At 47.3% G+C, this 18,595-nt stretch overlaps 1 protein-coding gene across 7 annotated transcripts in view; it reads right to left on the bottom strand.

Moving 5' to 3' along the window:
• Window positions 1-18,595, bottom strand: part of AMPD2 (adenosine monophosphate deaminase 2) — a 664,925-nt gene that overhangs the window by 25,386 nt on the left and 620,944 nt on the right. The window lies entirely within an intron of this gene.

Below are 18,595 nucleotides of genomic sequence, written 5' to 3'. Positions count from 1 at the left end.
TTGTGCCTATAATCCTCCACCAGTGATAGTCTTCCAGGCAGAAACCTGGATATATTTTTTGTGAATTCCTTTTGCCTTTTTGTAAGAGGCATTGCTAAATGCTAGCACCCTGGTGTAACAGCACAAGGAAAATGCTACTTACCAGTATGCATCTGTTCTTGGCATGTAGTGCTGCAGAGATTCATACTTGTGCATAGATCGCCATCTGGTGTTGGGCTCGGATGCTTCACGTTGTTGTTGTCTTGGAAGAAGTCTTTTGTAGTCACGAGATAGGTGACTCCACCCTTGGACGATAGTGCACATGGGTATCGACTCCATCATCAGATTGTTTTTGCCCGCCATCGGGTTTGGATGTAATTTCAGCGCTCCGGTTCGGTGCTGTGTTTCCAAACCTTTTGATGCCCTAACCATCGCAAACTTGACTGTATTGTTTTAATTTGCGTGCCTTTCGACGCACTAACTCACGTACTCGCTTCCGGTCGTCAACGTGGGCCGCTGGGCCTATCGACACCTTTCGGGCCTAAGGCTAAAGCAAAGGACTCCATTCAAGAGCTCAATTTCCACACAGCGACCAACACAAGGTCTGCAACCTCTGTCTCTCTGCATTGCCAAGCCTGCACCTCCTTCCGGTCCAAGAAGACTATCCATGATCGCTGGGCTTGACAACACGTTATGGTGCAACTGGCTGCACCGGTGCCAGAAGACATCTTTGATGCAGGTCCCGACGTTCCGGAGGCTGAGGATTTGGAGGATCTTGACACTGTATCCGAGGCAGAGGACTCCGACAACCACATCACTCTAAGTCAACGAGTGAGTACACCTGCCCCTGCCTCAACCCCACCCTAAAAAAAGAAGGCTCTGGTCAAGACTGTGCCTGACGGCCCTAGTCGCGACCGAAACAAAACTTCAGAAGCTCCGGGCCTGGCTCCAAAGACAAAGGACAAGCCTCCGGCGGCTCGGGACCGATCAAGCCGCATGTCAGTACACCAAAAACACAGTCGGCACCGAAGTCTGGAGCACATCCTACTCCCACGGTCCCCAAAAAGGCCTCGCCACCAAACACCTCGGCACCCAAAGAACAAAAGGATGGACAATCTGTTGCCAGCCCTCTGGAGTAGCTCCTAATTTTCCAGAAACTGGTGTGGGAATAGTATGCAGGGGCAAACAGACCAAAGGAATGTCCTGTGGCTTTACTGTCTTTAAAGTATTCCAGTATGGAGTATGACTTCTCACTGAAGAGGCAGGACTCATCAAAGGACATGTTCATCAGTGAATCTTGCACATCACTGAAGAACCCAGTAGACCTCATGCAGGCATGTCGACGAAGAAGTACACTGGTACAAACTACACTACCAACACAATCTATGGTACCAAGACCTGCTTGGATAACATATTCAGCACCGCCATGCCCAGCATTTACTATGTGGGCCAAGGAAGCACTAAGATCTTCCGGGACGGTTTGTAATTTCCTAGCGCGACACCTGGTGAACTCGGTTCATTGTCTAGCACAAGATCATCCTACAGCGATAGGGTGTCTGTACAGGTGTGGAGGTGACTGGAACTGGTGTCTATTGTTAGGTTATGTTAACGTATATTTATAGAGCGCGCGGCTACTCCCAGGAGTGTCCCGGCGCTAAAACATCCAGATGTCACGTCACACAAAGCACAACCGAACACTGCTAAAGACTCACAGCTGAAAGACCTATGTCTTAAGACTTTTCCTAAAGGAAAGAAGATCCGGACTCTGTCTGATCATAAACGGAAGGCTATTCCACAGCCGAGAGGCAGTTGCATGAAAAGATCTGCCCCCTCTCCAGGCACGTAACACTCTGGGAGTGATGATCAAAAGTTGGGAGGAAGATCTCAAAGTGCGCTGAGGGAGATAAGGTTGGAATCTGTCTCTAAGATACAGGGCTCCGATCCTATGGAAAGCCTTAAACACCAGGACCAAGGCTTTAAACAGAATTATTTTCCATACTAGAAGCCAGTCAAGAGAGGAGAAGAGCTGGGTCGTATGGGTTCTAGAACCTGTCAAGAAAATGGCTCTGGCTGCCGAGTTCTGAATCACTTGAAGTCGGCTCAGAAGATATTCAGGAAGACCGAGATACAGGGAGTTAACATAGTCCAATCTGGACATTATCAATGCCTGTACCACTGTCTTCCTGTAAGGGATCGAAAGCAGTGGCAGGAAATTTCGCAGCATTTTCAACAACCCGAAACAAACCCTGGCTACCGAGTGTACTTGGACCTTCAGAGAAAGAGTGGAATCCAGCTTAACTCCCAAATTTTTCACTGAGGAAACGGCCAACACAGGGGGCGACATATCCCAGGGCCACCATTCATGCCAAATATCTGGAGGCTGAGGCCCGAAGAAAATAATTTCAGACTTCTCGGAATTGCATTTTAAATTGTTATGGCTTAACCAGGAGAAGACTTTGGAGAGGCAGGTGTTGATCAAGTTGCCATTAAACTCGATTCCCTTCTCGCAGGTGCACAACAGCTGAGTGTCATCAGCGTATGACACTATTTTGCCACCAAATTTCTCAGCGAGAGGGGTCAGGGGGACCATGTACAAATTAAATAGTGTAGGGCTCAAAATAGAGCGCAGAGGCACCTCCAGATTCAAGAGGGAAATTTCCGCCATAAAAGGGGACGGCCAGATGGTTTGAGAGCGATTGGTAAGAAAAGGTGCAAACCAACTCAACACTGTGTCTCCAATACCGCTATCCCTGAGTCTTTCCAGTAATCTCGGATGAGGCACAGTGTCAAAAGCTGCGGACAGATCCAACATCACCAAAACAGCTCTCCCTCCTCTATCCAATGTAGCCTTAACAGTTTCTGCAACTTCCAGTAAGGCTGTTTCAGTACTGAAATTGGCTCTAAAGCTAGACTGGCTAGGGTGTAGCAAATCATTGATCTCCACATAGTTTGTTAAAACTTTATTAACAAATTTCTCCAGAACCTTCGAAAAGAAAGGTAAAAATCGAGATGGGTCTGTAGTTAGAGTCTCAGGGTCCGCTGAAGGTTTCTTCAGTAGCTGAAGGATCTTAGCATGTTTCCACCCATGAGGCATTAACCCTTCCCGTAGAGAGGTGTTCAAGATCGAATTCACCCAAGTGTTGATCACATCCGCTATTGAGGACAACACTTTGGCTGGGCAGGGATCAGTGGGCGAGCCAGATTTCAAACTTTTCATAAACACCAGAGACTGCTCCAAAGTAATCTCTGGGAACTCCCTTAGGAAAGCCCTAGAACTGGAACAGGCGGCTGAGAGAGAGCCCTCAATATCCTCTCGCTCCTGTGATTTGGCTTCAAAAGAATCCTGGATCAATTTAATTTTTTCATAAAAAAAGAGGGCAATACGTTCCGTCAGTCACTATGGGAACAAACGGTTGGCTTGTAGAGGAAGGGGAGGTAAAACTCTTTACCACATTGTGGAACGGGGCAAAAGTATGTTCCGTAGCTGGTATGGGCCCAATAACGGCTCCCAAGGGGACAGACGGCCGTGAGGAGTGTCCTGCCATCAGTAGCCTGACCGGAGGCCTTTGCAGTTCCAGTCGGCTCCAATGTGTGCCAGAGGGAGCCAGTAGCTCACTGAATATTTGCAACATGGGTACTTTGAATGCCTCAATCTGTTTCAGGGTCGACAATGGCCCAGGAAACTCAGGGTGCTTTGGGATACACTGAGGAATTGGCTCAGTGACAGCGATCCTAACAGAGTGTGACTCACATCTAGACCTGTGCACCTTCTCCTTAGGAGTCGGAGTGGCTGGACAGGGTCGAGTCCCGCTTTGTTTTTCTTATGCTTGTGTATGTAATTGGACATGGACTACCTGAAGGACTTTGAGTAGGAAGGGAAACAGCTGGGGAATGCCCCCATGACCGAGTCCTGGCCAGTGACTTTGAATGGAAGTGAGACCTACGTGAAAGCAGCAACTTTGACTTGTGTTTAACAACACAGAACTTCACCTCCCAGTCTCAAAACACCTTCAGGTGCATGAGGTTGAACTTATTGATTGTCTTAAGAGATTTGTGTCCTGACTCCAGGCACCCAGGACAAACTGCAAGCAAATCTATGACCGCCTTCTGTTTCCTACAGTCGTGGCACAGATTGAATCCTGTTGTTTCCAGTGGGAACATTGTTCCTTAGTACACTGTAAAAGTTCGGATGTTTTCGGAAGACTCATCAAATTTGGGGGCTCTGCTCCGGCTCCTCATCAGAAGGCGCAGAAACAAAGGAACTGACCTCAGCACACGGGGTGGGGGGAGGGACTGACGCCTGCATGTAACTCTGCCCCCTCATTTCCGGGGTCGTATGGACCTGACATGGATCCATATGACTCCACCTAACAGAGCACAAGATCACTACTACAAAGAATCTCCAGATCCAATCTGGCGGCAGGCAAGTATTGAAAGACATGGACTCTGCAGTTAGTATCCTTTAGAAATGTGTTTTTGTGTCTGTTGACCCTGCCACTGGGCAATATCAATCTTCTACCCACACCGTAGCTGTAGTGGGGAATACATCCTCGTTTGGCTCTATGTAGCTCTTATCAGTGGTACTCCATTAAAAAGCTCTTATGCACTACTCCCCTAAGTGAAGTACAAAACTCTCCTGTCATAATCTACTTAAATTGCCTGGATATGTCATATTTTTGATGCAGAAAAATTTGAAAGTGCGACAGGCACTATTGGGTTAGTGCATTGCACACTGACTTTGTCGCCTACAGAATCCTTTACCTACGATTCTTTATGTTTATTTATTACAGACAAAAGACACCAAATAACACTTTAGTGTTATGGCAATAGACCTCACCAATTGAATAAAAGATGATTTTACTTCTTATTTCTTATGCTAGGGTCAGTGCAATGGGCAGGCACTGAATATTCAATCGTAGGGATTTCTATTATTTAAGTGCCAGCAGTCAGACTGACTAGCAGCAGAAGTACAGCTGAACTGAGAGCTCTCCTGGGATACATTGTACTATGTTCTCAAGATACTAAGATGTCACAAAATATAGGTGTTTGTACAGATGTGAGTCCGTTTTCCTAAGGCCATGCATTTGTAGGGAATCAGCCTTTTTGGCATAATGATATGTTGGAATATATAGTGTCTTCTCATAGAACAGCTTCAAGTTGACCTGAAGGATAAGCCTCTACATATCATTTGGAACAATGGGCGGGCAAAACTGTTAAGAGTTTTTTTTTTTAGCAGATTTGTAACTTCGGGGTGAAATTCAGATTCCAAAAATAGAAATATAGCAAGTTGCATCTCAGGGGAATAAGGCTTTCGATGGCCAAAATGCAAGTTCAAAGTCCAATCGTGGTTAAAAAGCCACGTCATACTCTGCAAGAGACTAGGATTGGGGAGGAGCTGAACTCTTCGGCAAGAAGCGCCTGCAGCACTCCTAGGCTACTGCAGTAGCCTGGGCGACGGTGAGGATAACAAGTCTTCCTCCTCTTAGTTACAAGAGGTCCTGACATGGGAAGCTACATTCATATTGATGTAGTCTGTCTTTCTCCTCTGACATGGCAGGCACCAACAGTTCCCTTCTGCTTTTAGGCACAATACACAAACAAGGTGTTGTATCTAATAAACAGGAGGGAAGTTCTAACTTTGCCACCAAGGTGAGGACAAGCAACTTGAATCTTTAATTTGTAAAGGTTTTCCAGAGGGCCAGCGGGTCTGATTAATGGCTCCTTAACCTTTAAAAAATGTTTTGAATTACTATTTGGACCAACCTGGTGGCCCTTTTAATTAATCTCAGATAATGTAAGTGCCTCAACGTCACTTAAAATGTAAGATGTAGGAAGGGCGAAGTTATTCTTCCTTCATTAACATGTCCTTGACCACCCCATACAAAGTAATGTTCCCCCGATGAAACCGTCCACACAAGTGTACAGTACTTCTGCTTTATTTCTTTAAACTTAAACAATATTTGTAGTTATTCTGGGGTATCGTGCCTCCCTCCCCAACTTCAAAGTAAATTAATTGCTGCTTTTGTAGCCCCTGCGCTTTCATTGCACATTTTGAAGCGAATTAAAAGCCAGCTACTACTCCTGATCTCTTTTTCTTTGCCTTTGTAATGTTTGTGGAGTGTTTACATCCTGATGTGAACGTACCCCAGGGGCACCTGAACTGTTCTTCTTCACCCATTCACCATTTGAGGTTTCAATATGCCTGCACCATGCCATCCTTGCTTTCTGTTAGAGCTTGGGAGTTACCCTAGTCAAACTCCATCAGAGACCTACATATCAGCTCCGTCTAAGGTATTGCCAACCTGTGAGTCCTCCCATGCAGCCTTAACACAACGTAAGCACCTTTTTTTGTGTTTAATACTTTTATTTTTCGTATTCCCCGATTAGGTGTGCGGGCATTTTATAGTTTTACACCTACAACAATCTTAACACTGTGGGGGTCTTAACTAACTCTCTTCCACCTAGGAGCTGTAGGCTTCCACATGTTCTCCCCGCTGTCTCGCTATGACCTTCTGTGGGTCAAGCTTACCATAGCCAATGTTGATCAATGGAGCTGTACAGCATTGTGGGATCCTTAAATATCTGCTGCTACACTTTCAGTGGCGTATAAATATTAGGATGGTGAGTCTTTTCTGTCTTCTGGATTTATGAACAGACAGGGATGCAGCACATGAAGAAACAAACTAAATACATCATAACTAAGTCACCTGATTTAGAGCTTGCTGGACGGGTTTCTCCATCATAACCGTATCAGATATCTGTCTGCCATTTTACAAGTGCGTTATTTCCAATGGCACTTGTAATATGATGAATGGGATATCCGTCACATTTGTGATGGAGTAACTCATCTGCCGAACACAATCTAACACTAAGACTAAAAAAACAATGCAGGGCATGCATTACCAAATTAATAACCTCTTCTCCTGTACTAAAAGTTACCATTAGCGTATCCTGGATTCTTCCCGGGTGCACTCAGTCATCACCCACCTGCCTTTCGCCTATCCACTTTGCAGCCAGTCACTAATGGGTCAGAGACGCCCTTTGGATGGATGGCGCCTAGAAGGAGTATGGCAGTTTACCCAAAGCCTAGAGTTCCCTGGATCCACGTCTCACCGGTGGCAATTTCAGCTCACTATGGTGCAGCTAGACTTGGTAAGAGGGTGTGAGAGGGTTCCTGGGTAGTGCGTTAAACATGTTCTAGCCTCCCAAATTTTCTTCCTGAAGGAATGGTTTTCATTCAGAGTACTGGCAGGACAGATGCTCCTCTCACAAAAACCAACTTGAACTCTCTTGTCTGGCTTTCTGACAAAGAACCCATTCTAACTTGCCTGAACAATATACTGCAGGGTCACAGATTCCTCAGCCTAGCAGGATCCGGCTGGGTCGCATGATACAATGTCAGCCTGAGGGCTGTCTGGCTAACGTCACGCAAATACCCATATTGACTCTGCCCAGACATACCAGCAATTAAACCCATGGGCTCTATACCAGTAGCAGTCTACACTAAAACCACAGCTGGTGTTAGACTGATGAAGCATAGTTTGGTTCCACATAGGTTGATTATGCTTAGATCTTGAGCCATGATTCCAGTTTGACCTCTTTTTCACTGTCAGGGGCTACAATACTGAAGACCTGTAATGCCCTGGAGTAAATACTGCATAGACTTCAAACAGCATACTGGTGTCAAAATGGCTGGACCTGACTGGCATTGATTTCTATTGTAATTGCATTTATATAGAGCTTACTACCCCTGATGAGGCGCGAAACGCTTTTTCAGCGAGTAGCACTCTACTCCGGAACTCAAAAGCATTAGTGGTGAATCAGTATAGTGAAATATGAAATTAATTTCAGTGGTGGGCATGTTAGTCAGTTTTTTTGGATTGAGTAGGATAGTGGAAGGATAGAAGAGGGAAAGGTTTGCATTTATATAGCACTTGCTACCCCTCATGAGGTGTTGAGGCGCTTTTTGGTGGGAAGCAAGCTACCCAGGACCCAAACAGGGTTAGTGGGGAATTAATATAGGGAAATATTAAATTAAATTGAGTGGTGTGATGCTGCGCTGGCATTGTGTAGAAGAATCAAGGGCATGGACTGAAATTCAGCAACGTCCATTTAAGCGTGTGGCTTGCACAGTTGCAGTTACTTGTATAAGAGATACAATGGCACCCAACTAGCTTACTTTCCGTATGCACTCATGCTGCCCTGACTTCCATATGCTGCACCGTAACTTCCAGTTAATGTCTGGTTATTCGGACTTCCATAACTGGTCTGGCTCTCAATTACAGCCATCATCAGGACACTGGTATTATTGTGACTGCTGAGTAATGTTTTTAGGGATGCTTGCATATGGAAAGACCAAGCAGCTCCCTCAGAAGTGGCAGAACTTCACTGCTCAGACTGTTTCAGAAGTCAGTGCTCCTGAGGCTGGGTGTCATATCTGCAAACGACTACAGTGACAATGCATCGAAACCCGTTGCTGATAGCATAATGAAGGAATAACGTGACTGGTAAAGTCAGCATCTTTCTTTGCCCGTCCCTTCTCAAGTTATAGATTTATTGTATTTAGTGTTTTAATGTAATGGAGCAGGGAGCTAGGTAACTTTTGAAGTACCAAGAAAAAGGTAAATTATTTTGACTCAAGACTGTGGGGTTTACAGAAGAGATCGAATGTGTGGTGTCTGCAATATTTTCTGAAGCCTATCAGACTCTGAAGAGGGAAGACACCAGTGTTATGTTATGTTATGTTATGTTATGTTATGTTATGTTATATTTACTTTTGTATAGCGCGCGGCTACTCAAAAAGAGTGTCCCGGCACTTTGAGTAAGGAGGGCTACAGCACAATAACATAACACGGTTAAAAAAGAAGAAGACAAAAGGCAAAGAGGGCAGATAAGAAAGCGGCCTACTGGGTAAACAACCAGGTTTTAAGACCTTTTCTAAAAGCAAGTAGGCTGGTGGCTCCCCGAAGTGTGAGCGGAAGAGAGTTCCACAACTGTAGCGCCAGTAGCCCAAAGGAGCGACCTCCCAGGCGAGCTCTCCTCACTCGCGGGACAACCGCCAAGAACAGGGATTCCGATCTCAGAGAACGAGCCGGATGGTAGAAGGCAAGTCTCTTTTGGAGGTACTTTGCTCCAACCGCATGGAGGGCCTTATAGGCCAAGGTCAAAGCTTTAAAGGCGATCCGTTTGCGGATTGGAAGCCAATGCAAAGTCTGCAGCAAGCCCGCTGCACTGGCACGTCTGTTCAAACCAAAGATAGCTCTCGCGGCAGCGTTCTGCACCACTTGGAGCCGCTGTAGCAGATACATGACCCTCGAGGACCGTATGTAGGAAATCTGTAATCCTACAAAGTAGTTTGGTTGCTCTAGATGTCCCAGTCTCTTCTAAATCAAGGTTGCGAATTTGTTTTCGCGGCGGCTATCCACTACGACTGAGTGGTGTACCCAAGTTCCCATATCAGAGCCTTCTGGGGCCTGTTGACCATGATATTTGTGCCCCATTACCTCCTTCCCTGGTTTGTCCTGATGAAGACCCCGCTTAAGGACCTAATCTGACCTATAATACAGGGGTCGAAACGTGACGGCTTGTGTTTATTTGGACATCCGGTTCAAGTCCCTGACTTTTCCATTGATAGGCTGTGACCGTAGAATGTCTTTCTAAGTTTTATTAATTTTGGCCACACATTTCGGTTTGTTGCATCTGAAATGTTTGATCCTGTTTTGTCATCACTTGATTGTTCTGACTAAATATGCCTATTTCTTTTTGTACTTCACATCTTTAAGCACCCCCTTTCTTTTCCTTTCTACCCTCTCCTTGGGGCTTCTTAATAGATATCAATTATTATTAAGTAATTGTCACCAGTTTAGGTGCTCAGTGTTGTTAATAAATCACAATACTTTGCAAGTTTCATAAAAATGTGTACTTTGTTTTTGAATTCTGTTTAAGTGCTAGCATACCTAGTACAACACACCTTTCTTGCGGGGACCCCCGATCTACATGTACAACTATCTTAGGAACTGGCTTTAGGAACGGTCGTCCTTTGGAAAGGTTTTTGGTGTTCCACCACTGCAAAGAGCGGCGAGTACGACCGTCCACCAAAACTAGATCTGTTAACTGACCTTGAGCCTGGTTCCATTGTCGTGCTAAGCACTCTGAAGGGGACGCATCTGGGGTCTTGCATGAGGCACTATGAATATGCAAGAGGCCATCATCCTTATGAGTTGCATGAACAATCGAGCTGGAAGGGAGTGTTTTGGTTGAAATTTTGTGAGAAGAGCTTGCATGTTTGCTATTCTGACAGGAGAGGGATAAGCTAGCGCTTTTGAGGTGTTTATTGTGTCACCGAGGTATTGTTGTATGTTGGACGGTTGCAGATGGGACTTGTTGTGGTTTACTGTGAACCCCAGGTCGTGTAGAAGTTTGATAGTGGCATGAGTGTGTTCTACACACTGGCTGTATGAGCTGGCTTTTATGAGCCAGTCGTCTAGATATGGAAAGACGTGAATGTGCTGTCTTCGTAAGTGTGCTGCTACTACTGCCAGGCACATGGTAAACACTCGTGGTGCTGTTGTGACTCAGAATGGGAGTTTTTGAATTGATAGTGTTGACCGTCTATTACAAACCTTAGATACTTCCTGTGAGCGGAATGAATGGGAATGTGGAAGTATGCATCCTTGAGATCTAGGGTAGCAAGGAAGTCGTTTTGTGAAAGGAGTGGAAAGACCTGTTGAAGTTTGACCATGTGGAAATGGTCTGACTGTATGTATATGTTTAGGGGTCTGAGGTCTAGAATAGGCCTTAGAGAGTCGTCCTTCTTTGGGATAAGAAAGTACAGGGAGTAAACTCCCTTGTTTTGTTGGTACAGGGGAACTGGTTCTATTGCATTCTTTTGTAAGAGGGATATTACCTCCTGCTTTACAGTATCAGATGCTCTGGTGACATTGGAAGCTGTTTGGGTGGTATGTTTGGGGGGATAGATGTTAGTTCAAGACAGTAACCTGCTTGAATTATTTGTCGCACCCACCTGTCTGATGTGATGTTGGTCCAGACAGGAAGGAATTGTTGCAGTCTTCCCCCAACTGGAGTGGAATGGTGTGGGGGAAGTGGAGGGAAGTCATTGGGTAGGGGTGGAGGCAGATCGGGAGTTGTTAGTTTTACCTCTGCCTTTGTTATTGTTACCCCTGTAACCACCTCTTTGATAGCCCCTAGTGAAGGTGGATTGGCTAGGGGTTTTGAAAGAAGTGGAGGGGCTATCTGAGGAGTAGCCTCTGGTGGTGTCTCTGTAGGATGAGCGACGAAAGGAGCGTCTGGGAGCTTGCGACTGCAAGGCTCCCATAGATTTAGGTGTGTCGGTATCCTTTTTCATTTTCTCAAGGGATACGTCAACATTAGGGACAAATAGGTGTTGTTAATCAAATGGTTGATTGAGGATGGAACTCTGAACTTCAGGTTTGAAACCTGAAATATGTAGCCAGGCATGCCTATGCAAAAGGACACTGGTGTTAATTGCCCTTGAAGCAGTATCTGCCGCATCTAGGGCACAACGAATGGAGGTATTGGTGATAGTTTTACTTTCCTGTATGAGTTAATTGGCCCTATTTATACATTTGTCTGGGAGATGCTGCATTATGGATTCCAGCTCATCATAATGTGCCCTGTCATTCCTTGCTAACAGCGCTTGAGTATTAGCGATGTGCCATATGTTTACTGCCTGTGATGCCGTTCGTTTGCCAGAGGCGTCAAGGAGTTTAGACTCCATATCTGGTGGGGTGGCCCCACCTGCTGTTTGGGAATTGGCCCTTTTTCGCGCATTGGAGACTACAAGGGAGTCTAGTGGTGCAGGGCCTCTAATGTAGACTGGATCTATAGGGGCAGCCTTATACTTTTTCTCGATCCCGGGGTTGAGCGCTCGAGCCCTGACTGGATCTTTAAATACTTCTGGTGCATGCTTAATGACCCCCTTAAGCATGGGTAGAATTGAAGTGGACCTTTGTGTGGTGTCGAAAGTGTCCATGAGAAAAGTCTTCCTCCACTGGGTCTGTGTGTAGGTCAACACCATGGTATTGGGCAACCCTATGTACAAGTTGGTTAAAGCCCATAGTGTCCTCTTGGGGGGGAAGGCCTGTAGAGGTGTATATCATTCTAAGGAACATTAGGGAGTCTGGGGTGCTATAATCACCCCAGGGGTTAGGGGAGTAAGAGGACTAGGGTTCCCTAGTGGGTCATCAGCACCTCCCCCTGTATCATCAGAGGTGTTATCCACATCATCATCATTTTCTACTGGAGTAGGGGATGGTGTAGGAGAGTTATGTGGTGGGGGAGGAGGTGGAGGAGGTGCCAGTCTTCGGCGCCGAGTGCTTGGATGTCGAAGCAGCGGTCGGCGTGGATGAGGAAGAGGATGGCTTCTTTTTCGGTGCCGGTAGGTGTGTGTCGGCACCGGGGGTAGGCTGACTCGAGCCCCAGTCGCCTGAAGGCTTAGCAGGCTTCTTTACCGAGCCCAAAGGCGGGGCATGGGAAGCAGTCTCTCAGTGTGCATCCAGGCCCGAAGGCGAAAGTGTGACCGAAGCCTTTTTCGAGGGTGTCGAGGAAGGGTCGGGGTTGACGTGTGCACTTACAACCCGTTGTGCCTGAGTGATGTCCTCGACGTCTGAGTCCTCGACTTCGGAGTCGCTGAGACCTTCTTCGGCCCGCTCCTGTTCTAGGACCTCGACGCCCTCTTGAAAGATGTAGTCGGGGATCAAAGATGACGAGCGAGCCATGGTCCGTCGAGCTCATCGGTCCCGAATAGTCTTTTTGGAGCGGAAGGAGGCGCAAGCTGAACAGTCCCTGGCCTCGTGCTCCGGTGAGAGGCAAAGGTTGCACACCTCATGGAGATCGGTGTGGGGAAACTTCGACCCACATTGAGGACACTTCTTAAATGGCGTCCTTTCCATGAGCTAGAAGATAAGGCCTAGGTAGGCCCGAAGGCCTTCGTCGATGCCTGGAATCGAAAACGTCGAAGTTGTTGAGACTCGCGTCAATAGGGGAACGCTTTCGAAACAATACAGTTGAAACGGGTGAAGGATTGCGCGCCGAAAGTAGAATCGGTTCCACACCAGAGCGCAGGAAAGACATCCGAACCCGATGGCGGAAAAAACAATCTGAGGATGGAGCCTATGCCCATGCGCAATGTGATCCAAAGGAGTAGTCATCTATCTTGTGACTTCCAAAGAACTTTTCAGGACAAAAACAAGTGCAAACATCTGGGCCCAACACTAGATGGCGATCTATGCAGCAGGGTGTAATCTGCAGCTTATATGCCTCGAACATATTAGTCTTTATTTTTAAATAGTCCATGCAAAGCATCAGCCAACACGTTTCGTTCAATTGTTGAACTTCATCAGGGCAAGCGTGAAGATTTACGAGTGGTGGCGAGCAGTGCTTCTTTACAGAGTTGTTTTTGTGGCCCAATCCGGTCCGGCCCCGGTGTTGGGATGAAGGCCAAAATGGTTGGTCTTTGGACTGTATCAGTTGTGTGGGCCTCCTTGATAAAAGCCCGCTTAATATTCCTGCAGTCAGGTGCAACTTCATTTCGAATCACGCTGATGCTTTGAATGGACTATTTAAAAATAAAACTTATATTTTTGCAACAAAGACACTAATCAAGCTTCTTTATTGACATTATACTCACCTGGTAGTACACCACTCCAGTGGTCTCAAAGTATTGTATATTTGCCTGGCAGCTGGCATCCCACAACAGTGGGTGCCGGAGCTGATTATGCACACTGGTTCAAACTATACTACCAATCAATCACTTGGGGAACACACCAAGGAGGTGCAGCTATTGGAGTCCGCCATTGGTTCTCTTTTCTCATTGACTTCTCAAAGGTATTGGTGTCAACAGTAATGGCAAGATCCCGAAAACGTGTCACAGGTTTTAAAATGCATTATTGATCATGTTATTTATTTGTGGGATGTAGGACACCTGTGAAGCAAGATGTCGCTCAGACTTTTGACTGAGCTTGAGGGAGCTGCAAGATGCCAGCAGACGAGGCTGAATCAGCCTTCCTTATATGTGGGAGGGGTAGCCTTTAACAGGACAGCCGCTTGCCAGGCCCTTAGGGATCCTTGTTTGCAAGTGGGTATCATCAACATCTATGTGGCAGCTTGCATGGCGACTGCTGCTGATGTTCACTAGAAGACTACAACACAATGTGGCCTAGGAGCACCAGCAGCAGGGAGGCGATGGAAGCAGAGCAGTGGTGACGCATAAGCAAGTCCAGACATACAAATGGAGAACAGGTGACACTCCTGGAATACTTGGTGAATAATAGGCACAATGGAGTACCAGAGCTTGTAACCACATTCTGCAAGAGACTAGGAATAAGGAGGAGCTGGACTACTTGGCAAGAAGCGCCTGCAGCACTCCAAGGCTGTTGCAGTTGTAGGGGTGATGGTGGGGATACAAGTCTTCCTCCTCTTAGTTACAAGATGTCCTGACATAGGAAGCTGCGGTCATATTGATGGAGTCTGTCATTCGCCTCTGACATGGCAGGCACCGACAGTTCCCCGTCTGCTTTTAGGCATTGTACACAAACAATTAAGTAGCAGAAAAGATAAAAGGGCACTACAGGTATCGCTGCACCAGAGTTTAAGTAACACAGATAGTACAGAAAGCAAAACAGGAAGAACAGAGGAAAGGCAGGACTATCTGGGAAATAAAGGTGATGCATCATCAGTGACTATGCAACGCCAGAAAACCTGCACAAATGAAAGGACTGCAAACACCTGCTTAGGTCCCTGAAATACTTTATGTGAGCTGATGGAAACTCACAAGAGTTTCCAAAAACGTACAAGAAGTGATCATTACATAGGCTGTAGAGGTGGAAGGGAAACTAGGGGCTTGATACATTCTGACTAAGCTGCCACAACTCCACAATTTAGGCTATTCAATCCATCAATCTACATAACACTTTACGGTCTAGACATAAGTCGATATGAACTAATAAACAATGTATCTAAAAGGTTAAGGGGCTGGAAGCAGCCTGAAACAAACAAAAATATTAAATAGGTAGAATTAATTCAAAAATGACCAGGCGGCATTACTATGCCTAAAACTACAAAACATTCCAAAAAGTTTCAAAGAGGACAACTCATGAAAGAATAGCAGTGAAGACCTCTTGGTGTTCACCAGATGTCCTCGTGGAATTCGTCTTTTGTTAGGCCAGCTAGACCACCACCAGCACTTGCCTGGACCACTAACGACAATGACAGTGAGACACACTCAGTATTTGTGAGAAGAGCTCTGGTCTCCTTCAGGAAGACTTGCTAATCCAGGCCTTCCGAGGATAGGCCAGCGATACTTTGCCCACGTCAGTTAGCAGTAGATGACGTAATTGCTAAAGGAACTTTGCTTGCACTTCAGGTGGCGCAGTGACGAAAAGACGCAGAGCAAGCGAGGCGTAAAGCAAGGCAGCATGTCTCGCCACAAGAGGTTCTCTGTCACTTCTGTGATGAGCACATACAGAATTTTCTGGGGTATCCTGGAACAATTTTAGCTTGGATATTGGAAACACGCAATCACAGAAGTGGCAAGAGTTGAAATGTTTAAAAGCTAACTATCCTCCTGGTTGGAGCCACTGCTCTCCCGGTGCAGCTCCACTATTAAGGACCTGCCCTTAAGCTCCAGTGCGACTTCCTCTCAAGTAGGGATTCAAGGCCCTCCTCCACCTGCAGGCTCCTGCCTGTGCCTCATCCCTGTTGGTCTAGTGGAAGAGCAGCCTGCTCTTCTGCTATTCTGCTCTGTGTCCTCTGTTCTCTGTATTATCTTGCCTCTTTGTTTCTATTTCTGTGTCTCTTTTCTCTGTTATTTTCCTTTTCTCTTTGTCCATTTCTCTCCACTTTTGCCTCTTTTCCCCCTTTGCCTCTTTCTCTTTTCCATCTGCCCGCCCCCTCTTCCCGCACTCTCCGCTGCTTCTGCCCCCGCGGCTTCTCCCACCTGATCCCTCTCCGCCGGCCCCTACTTAATGGCGGCCATGCAGCAGATGCGGGCAGCAGGCTCACAGCTGGCACACCAAAGGCAAACCCGCCTGCGCCCATTCGCAACCTGACCGTGACCAGCGCCAAGGACCCTGGTCCCTCGACCCCCGCCATTACGACTCTAGCACCTTCCACGCTCTCAACCCCAGAGGCAACAACTGCCAGCTCTCAACGCCGAGCAACACCCATGGCCTGTTCTCCTGCCGTCGCTGCTGCCTCACCTTCACCCACCTCCAGAGCCCAACAGCAGCCTCCAAACCACCAGATGCCAGCACACACAAGCCACTGAACTGCATCCTCCTCAACGTACACTCCCTGCACAGACGCCATAGAACTCTGGGACATCCTCAACACTCATGCGCCTGACGTCACCTTCCTCACAGAGACCTGGACCAACGCCAGCTCTGCGCCCGACATCGCAACCGCCATCCCTGACGGATATAAGATCCTGAGAAAAGACCACCCCACCCGCCCAGGAGGCGGCCTCACCATTGTCCACAAAAGCACCCTCTGATTGACAACCACCGACTCGGACGATGCCTCGCCCCCCCATGGAACACATCCACTTCCGAAACCAGACCAATCCCAAAACGATGCTTCACGGAACACTCGTCTACAGACAGCCTGGTCCCCTTGCTCCGTTCACCAACGTCATCGCCGACCTCGTCGCACCCCACACCCTCGCCTCCAGAGACTAAATACTACTCGGAGACCTGAACTTCCACCTGGACAACCTCAACGATCCCAACACCACCGCCCTCCAAGAGAACCTCACCAACACAGGGCTGAAGCATCTCATCTCCACCCCCACTCACACAGCAGGACACACACTCGACTCTGCCTTCGCAAAAGGAAACAGTATCTTCTTCATCCACACCATGGAACTCCTCTGGACTGACCACCATTGCATCTATTTCTCCTTTAGTAAACCCACTGCACACAAGCACCCGCGTTGACTCCCACGCAGAATCTGGAACAAAGACTCTGAAGAATACATCACCTCTGCCCTCTCCTGCACTCCACCCCTAACTACGGCAGACGCCAACACCGCAGCAACAAACGTCCACCAATGGATCGCCAACTGCGCCAACACACTCGCCCCCTCCAGAACCCCACAAGACTACACAACAAGAAAGCTAACTTGTTCACCACGGCACTCCAAGAATCCAAGCGCTCCTGCCAATGACTGGAAAAGACATGGAGAAACAGCAAAACTCCGGAAGCATGCTCCACCTACAAAACAGCCACCACGGCACACCACCAACTCATCAAATCCACAAAGAAAAACTTCTTCTAAGACAGAATCCTCTCCAATGCCCATAACTCCAAGGTACTCTATGCAATCATACAGGAATTTGCCAAACTCAACAGCTCCACCCCCTTCGCATGGGATGACACTCGCCCTCGGAAACCCACCCACCCTGTCGAACCATGCACACAACCTCAGAATCATACTTGACTCATCACTCACCATGAATTGCCACATCCACGCCGTCTCCTCGGCATGCTTCAACACCCTTTGAATACTACGCAAGACATTCATGGGGAACCCTTTCCCCCCGACTCTAGGAAAACTATCACTCACGCACTCGTCACCAGCAGACTAGACTAGGGCAATGCCCTCTATGCCGGAATCAACAGAAAACTCCTCTGTAAACTCCAGACCGTTCAAAACGCCGCAGCCAGACTAATCCTCGACATTCCACAGCACAACCCCCATCTCCCAACACCTCCGCGACCTCCACTGGCTACCTATCGAAAAAAGAATAACCTTCAAGCTGCTCACACACGCATTCAGGGCCCTTCACAACACCGGACCCTAATACCTCAACAACCGCATCTCCTTCCACGCCCCCAAGAGAAACCATCACTCAGCCGACCTCTCCCTAGCCACTGTCTCATGCTTCTACAGGACCAGAGTGGGTGGAAGTTCCTTCTCATACCTCGCTACCAAGAACTGCAACGACCTCCACTTTACCTCCGGCGAAGCCCGACACTGCACCAATTCAGGAAAGACCTCAAGACCTGGCTTTTCGAGTGACCCCAAAGGAGCCGCACAACACCCTCCACCCTCCTTCCCCAGCGCCTTGAGACCCTAACGAGTGAATAGCGCATTTTACAAAACCCTGATTTATTTACCCTCCATGATGCAAAAATGGCAGAAATCGGCCTTTAATTAGGACAAACTTACATGAATCAAGCAATGTATGCTATGCCATTGGACAAGCTAAAAAGAGCTTTTAACCCTCAAGGATTAATGAAGAAGGCAAATGTACCAAAAACATTTTCTATATGTTAAAATAAGTGAGCATGGCCTATTCCTAACTCCAGCCAGCATCCACACCTCACACATTATTATCAGCCCATAGTCACTTAACCACCCCTGCACTGACCAAACAGGAGCGAGTTTGAGGTAGTCTGGGAAAACAGACAGCCTTGTTCCTGAAGACTCAATCTCACATCTTTGCCTCCTGACAGGCACTTTACCCCTGTCTTCAGAGCTAGGAATGGACCAGCACTGGTTCAGCACTTATGAGTCTGCAAACTGCCCCTCACCCTTTTGCGCTCAAGAACCTCATCAGCAACAAGAATCCAACAA

The sequence above is a fragment of the Lissotriton vulgaris genome, chromosome 5 (assembly GCF_964263255.1).
Source record: "Lissotriton vulgaris chromosome 5, aLisVul1.2, whole genome shotgun sequence".
NCBI classification, from domain to species: Eukaryota; Metazoa; Chordata; class Amphibia; order Caudata; family Salamandridae; genus Lissotriton; species Lissotriton vulgaris.
This window is presented reverse-complemented; position numbering and strand designations above follow the sequence as displayed.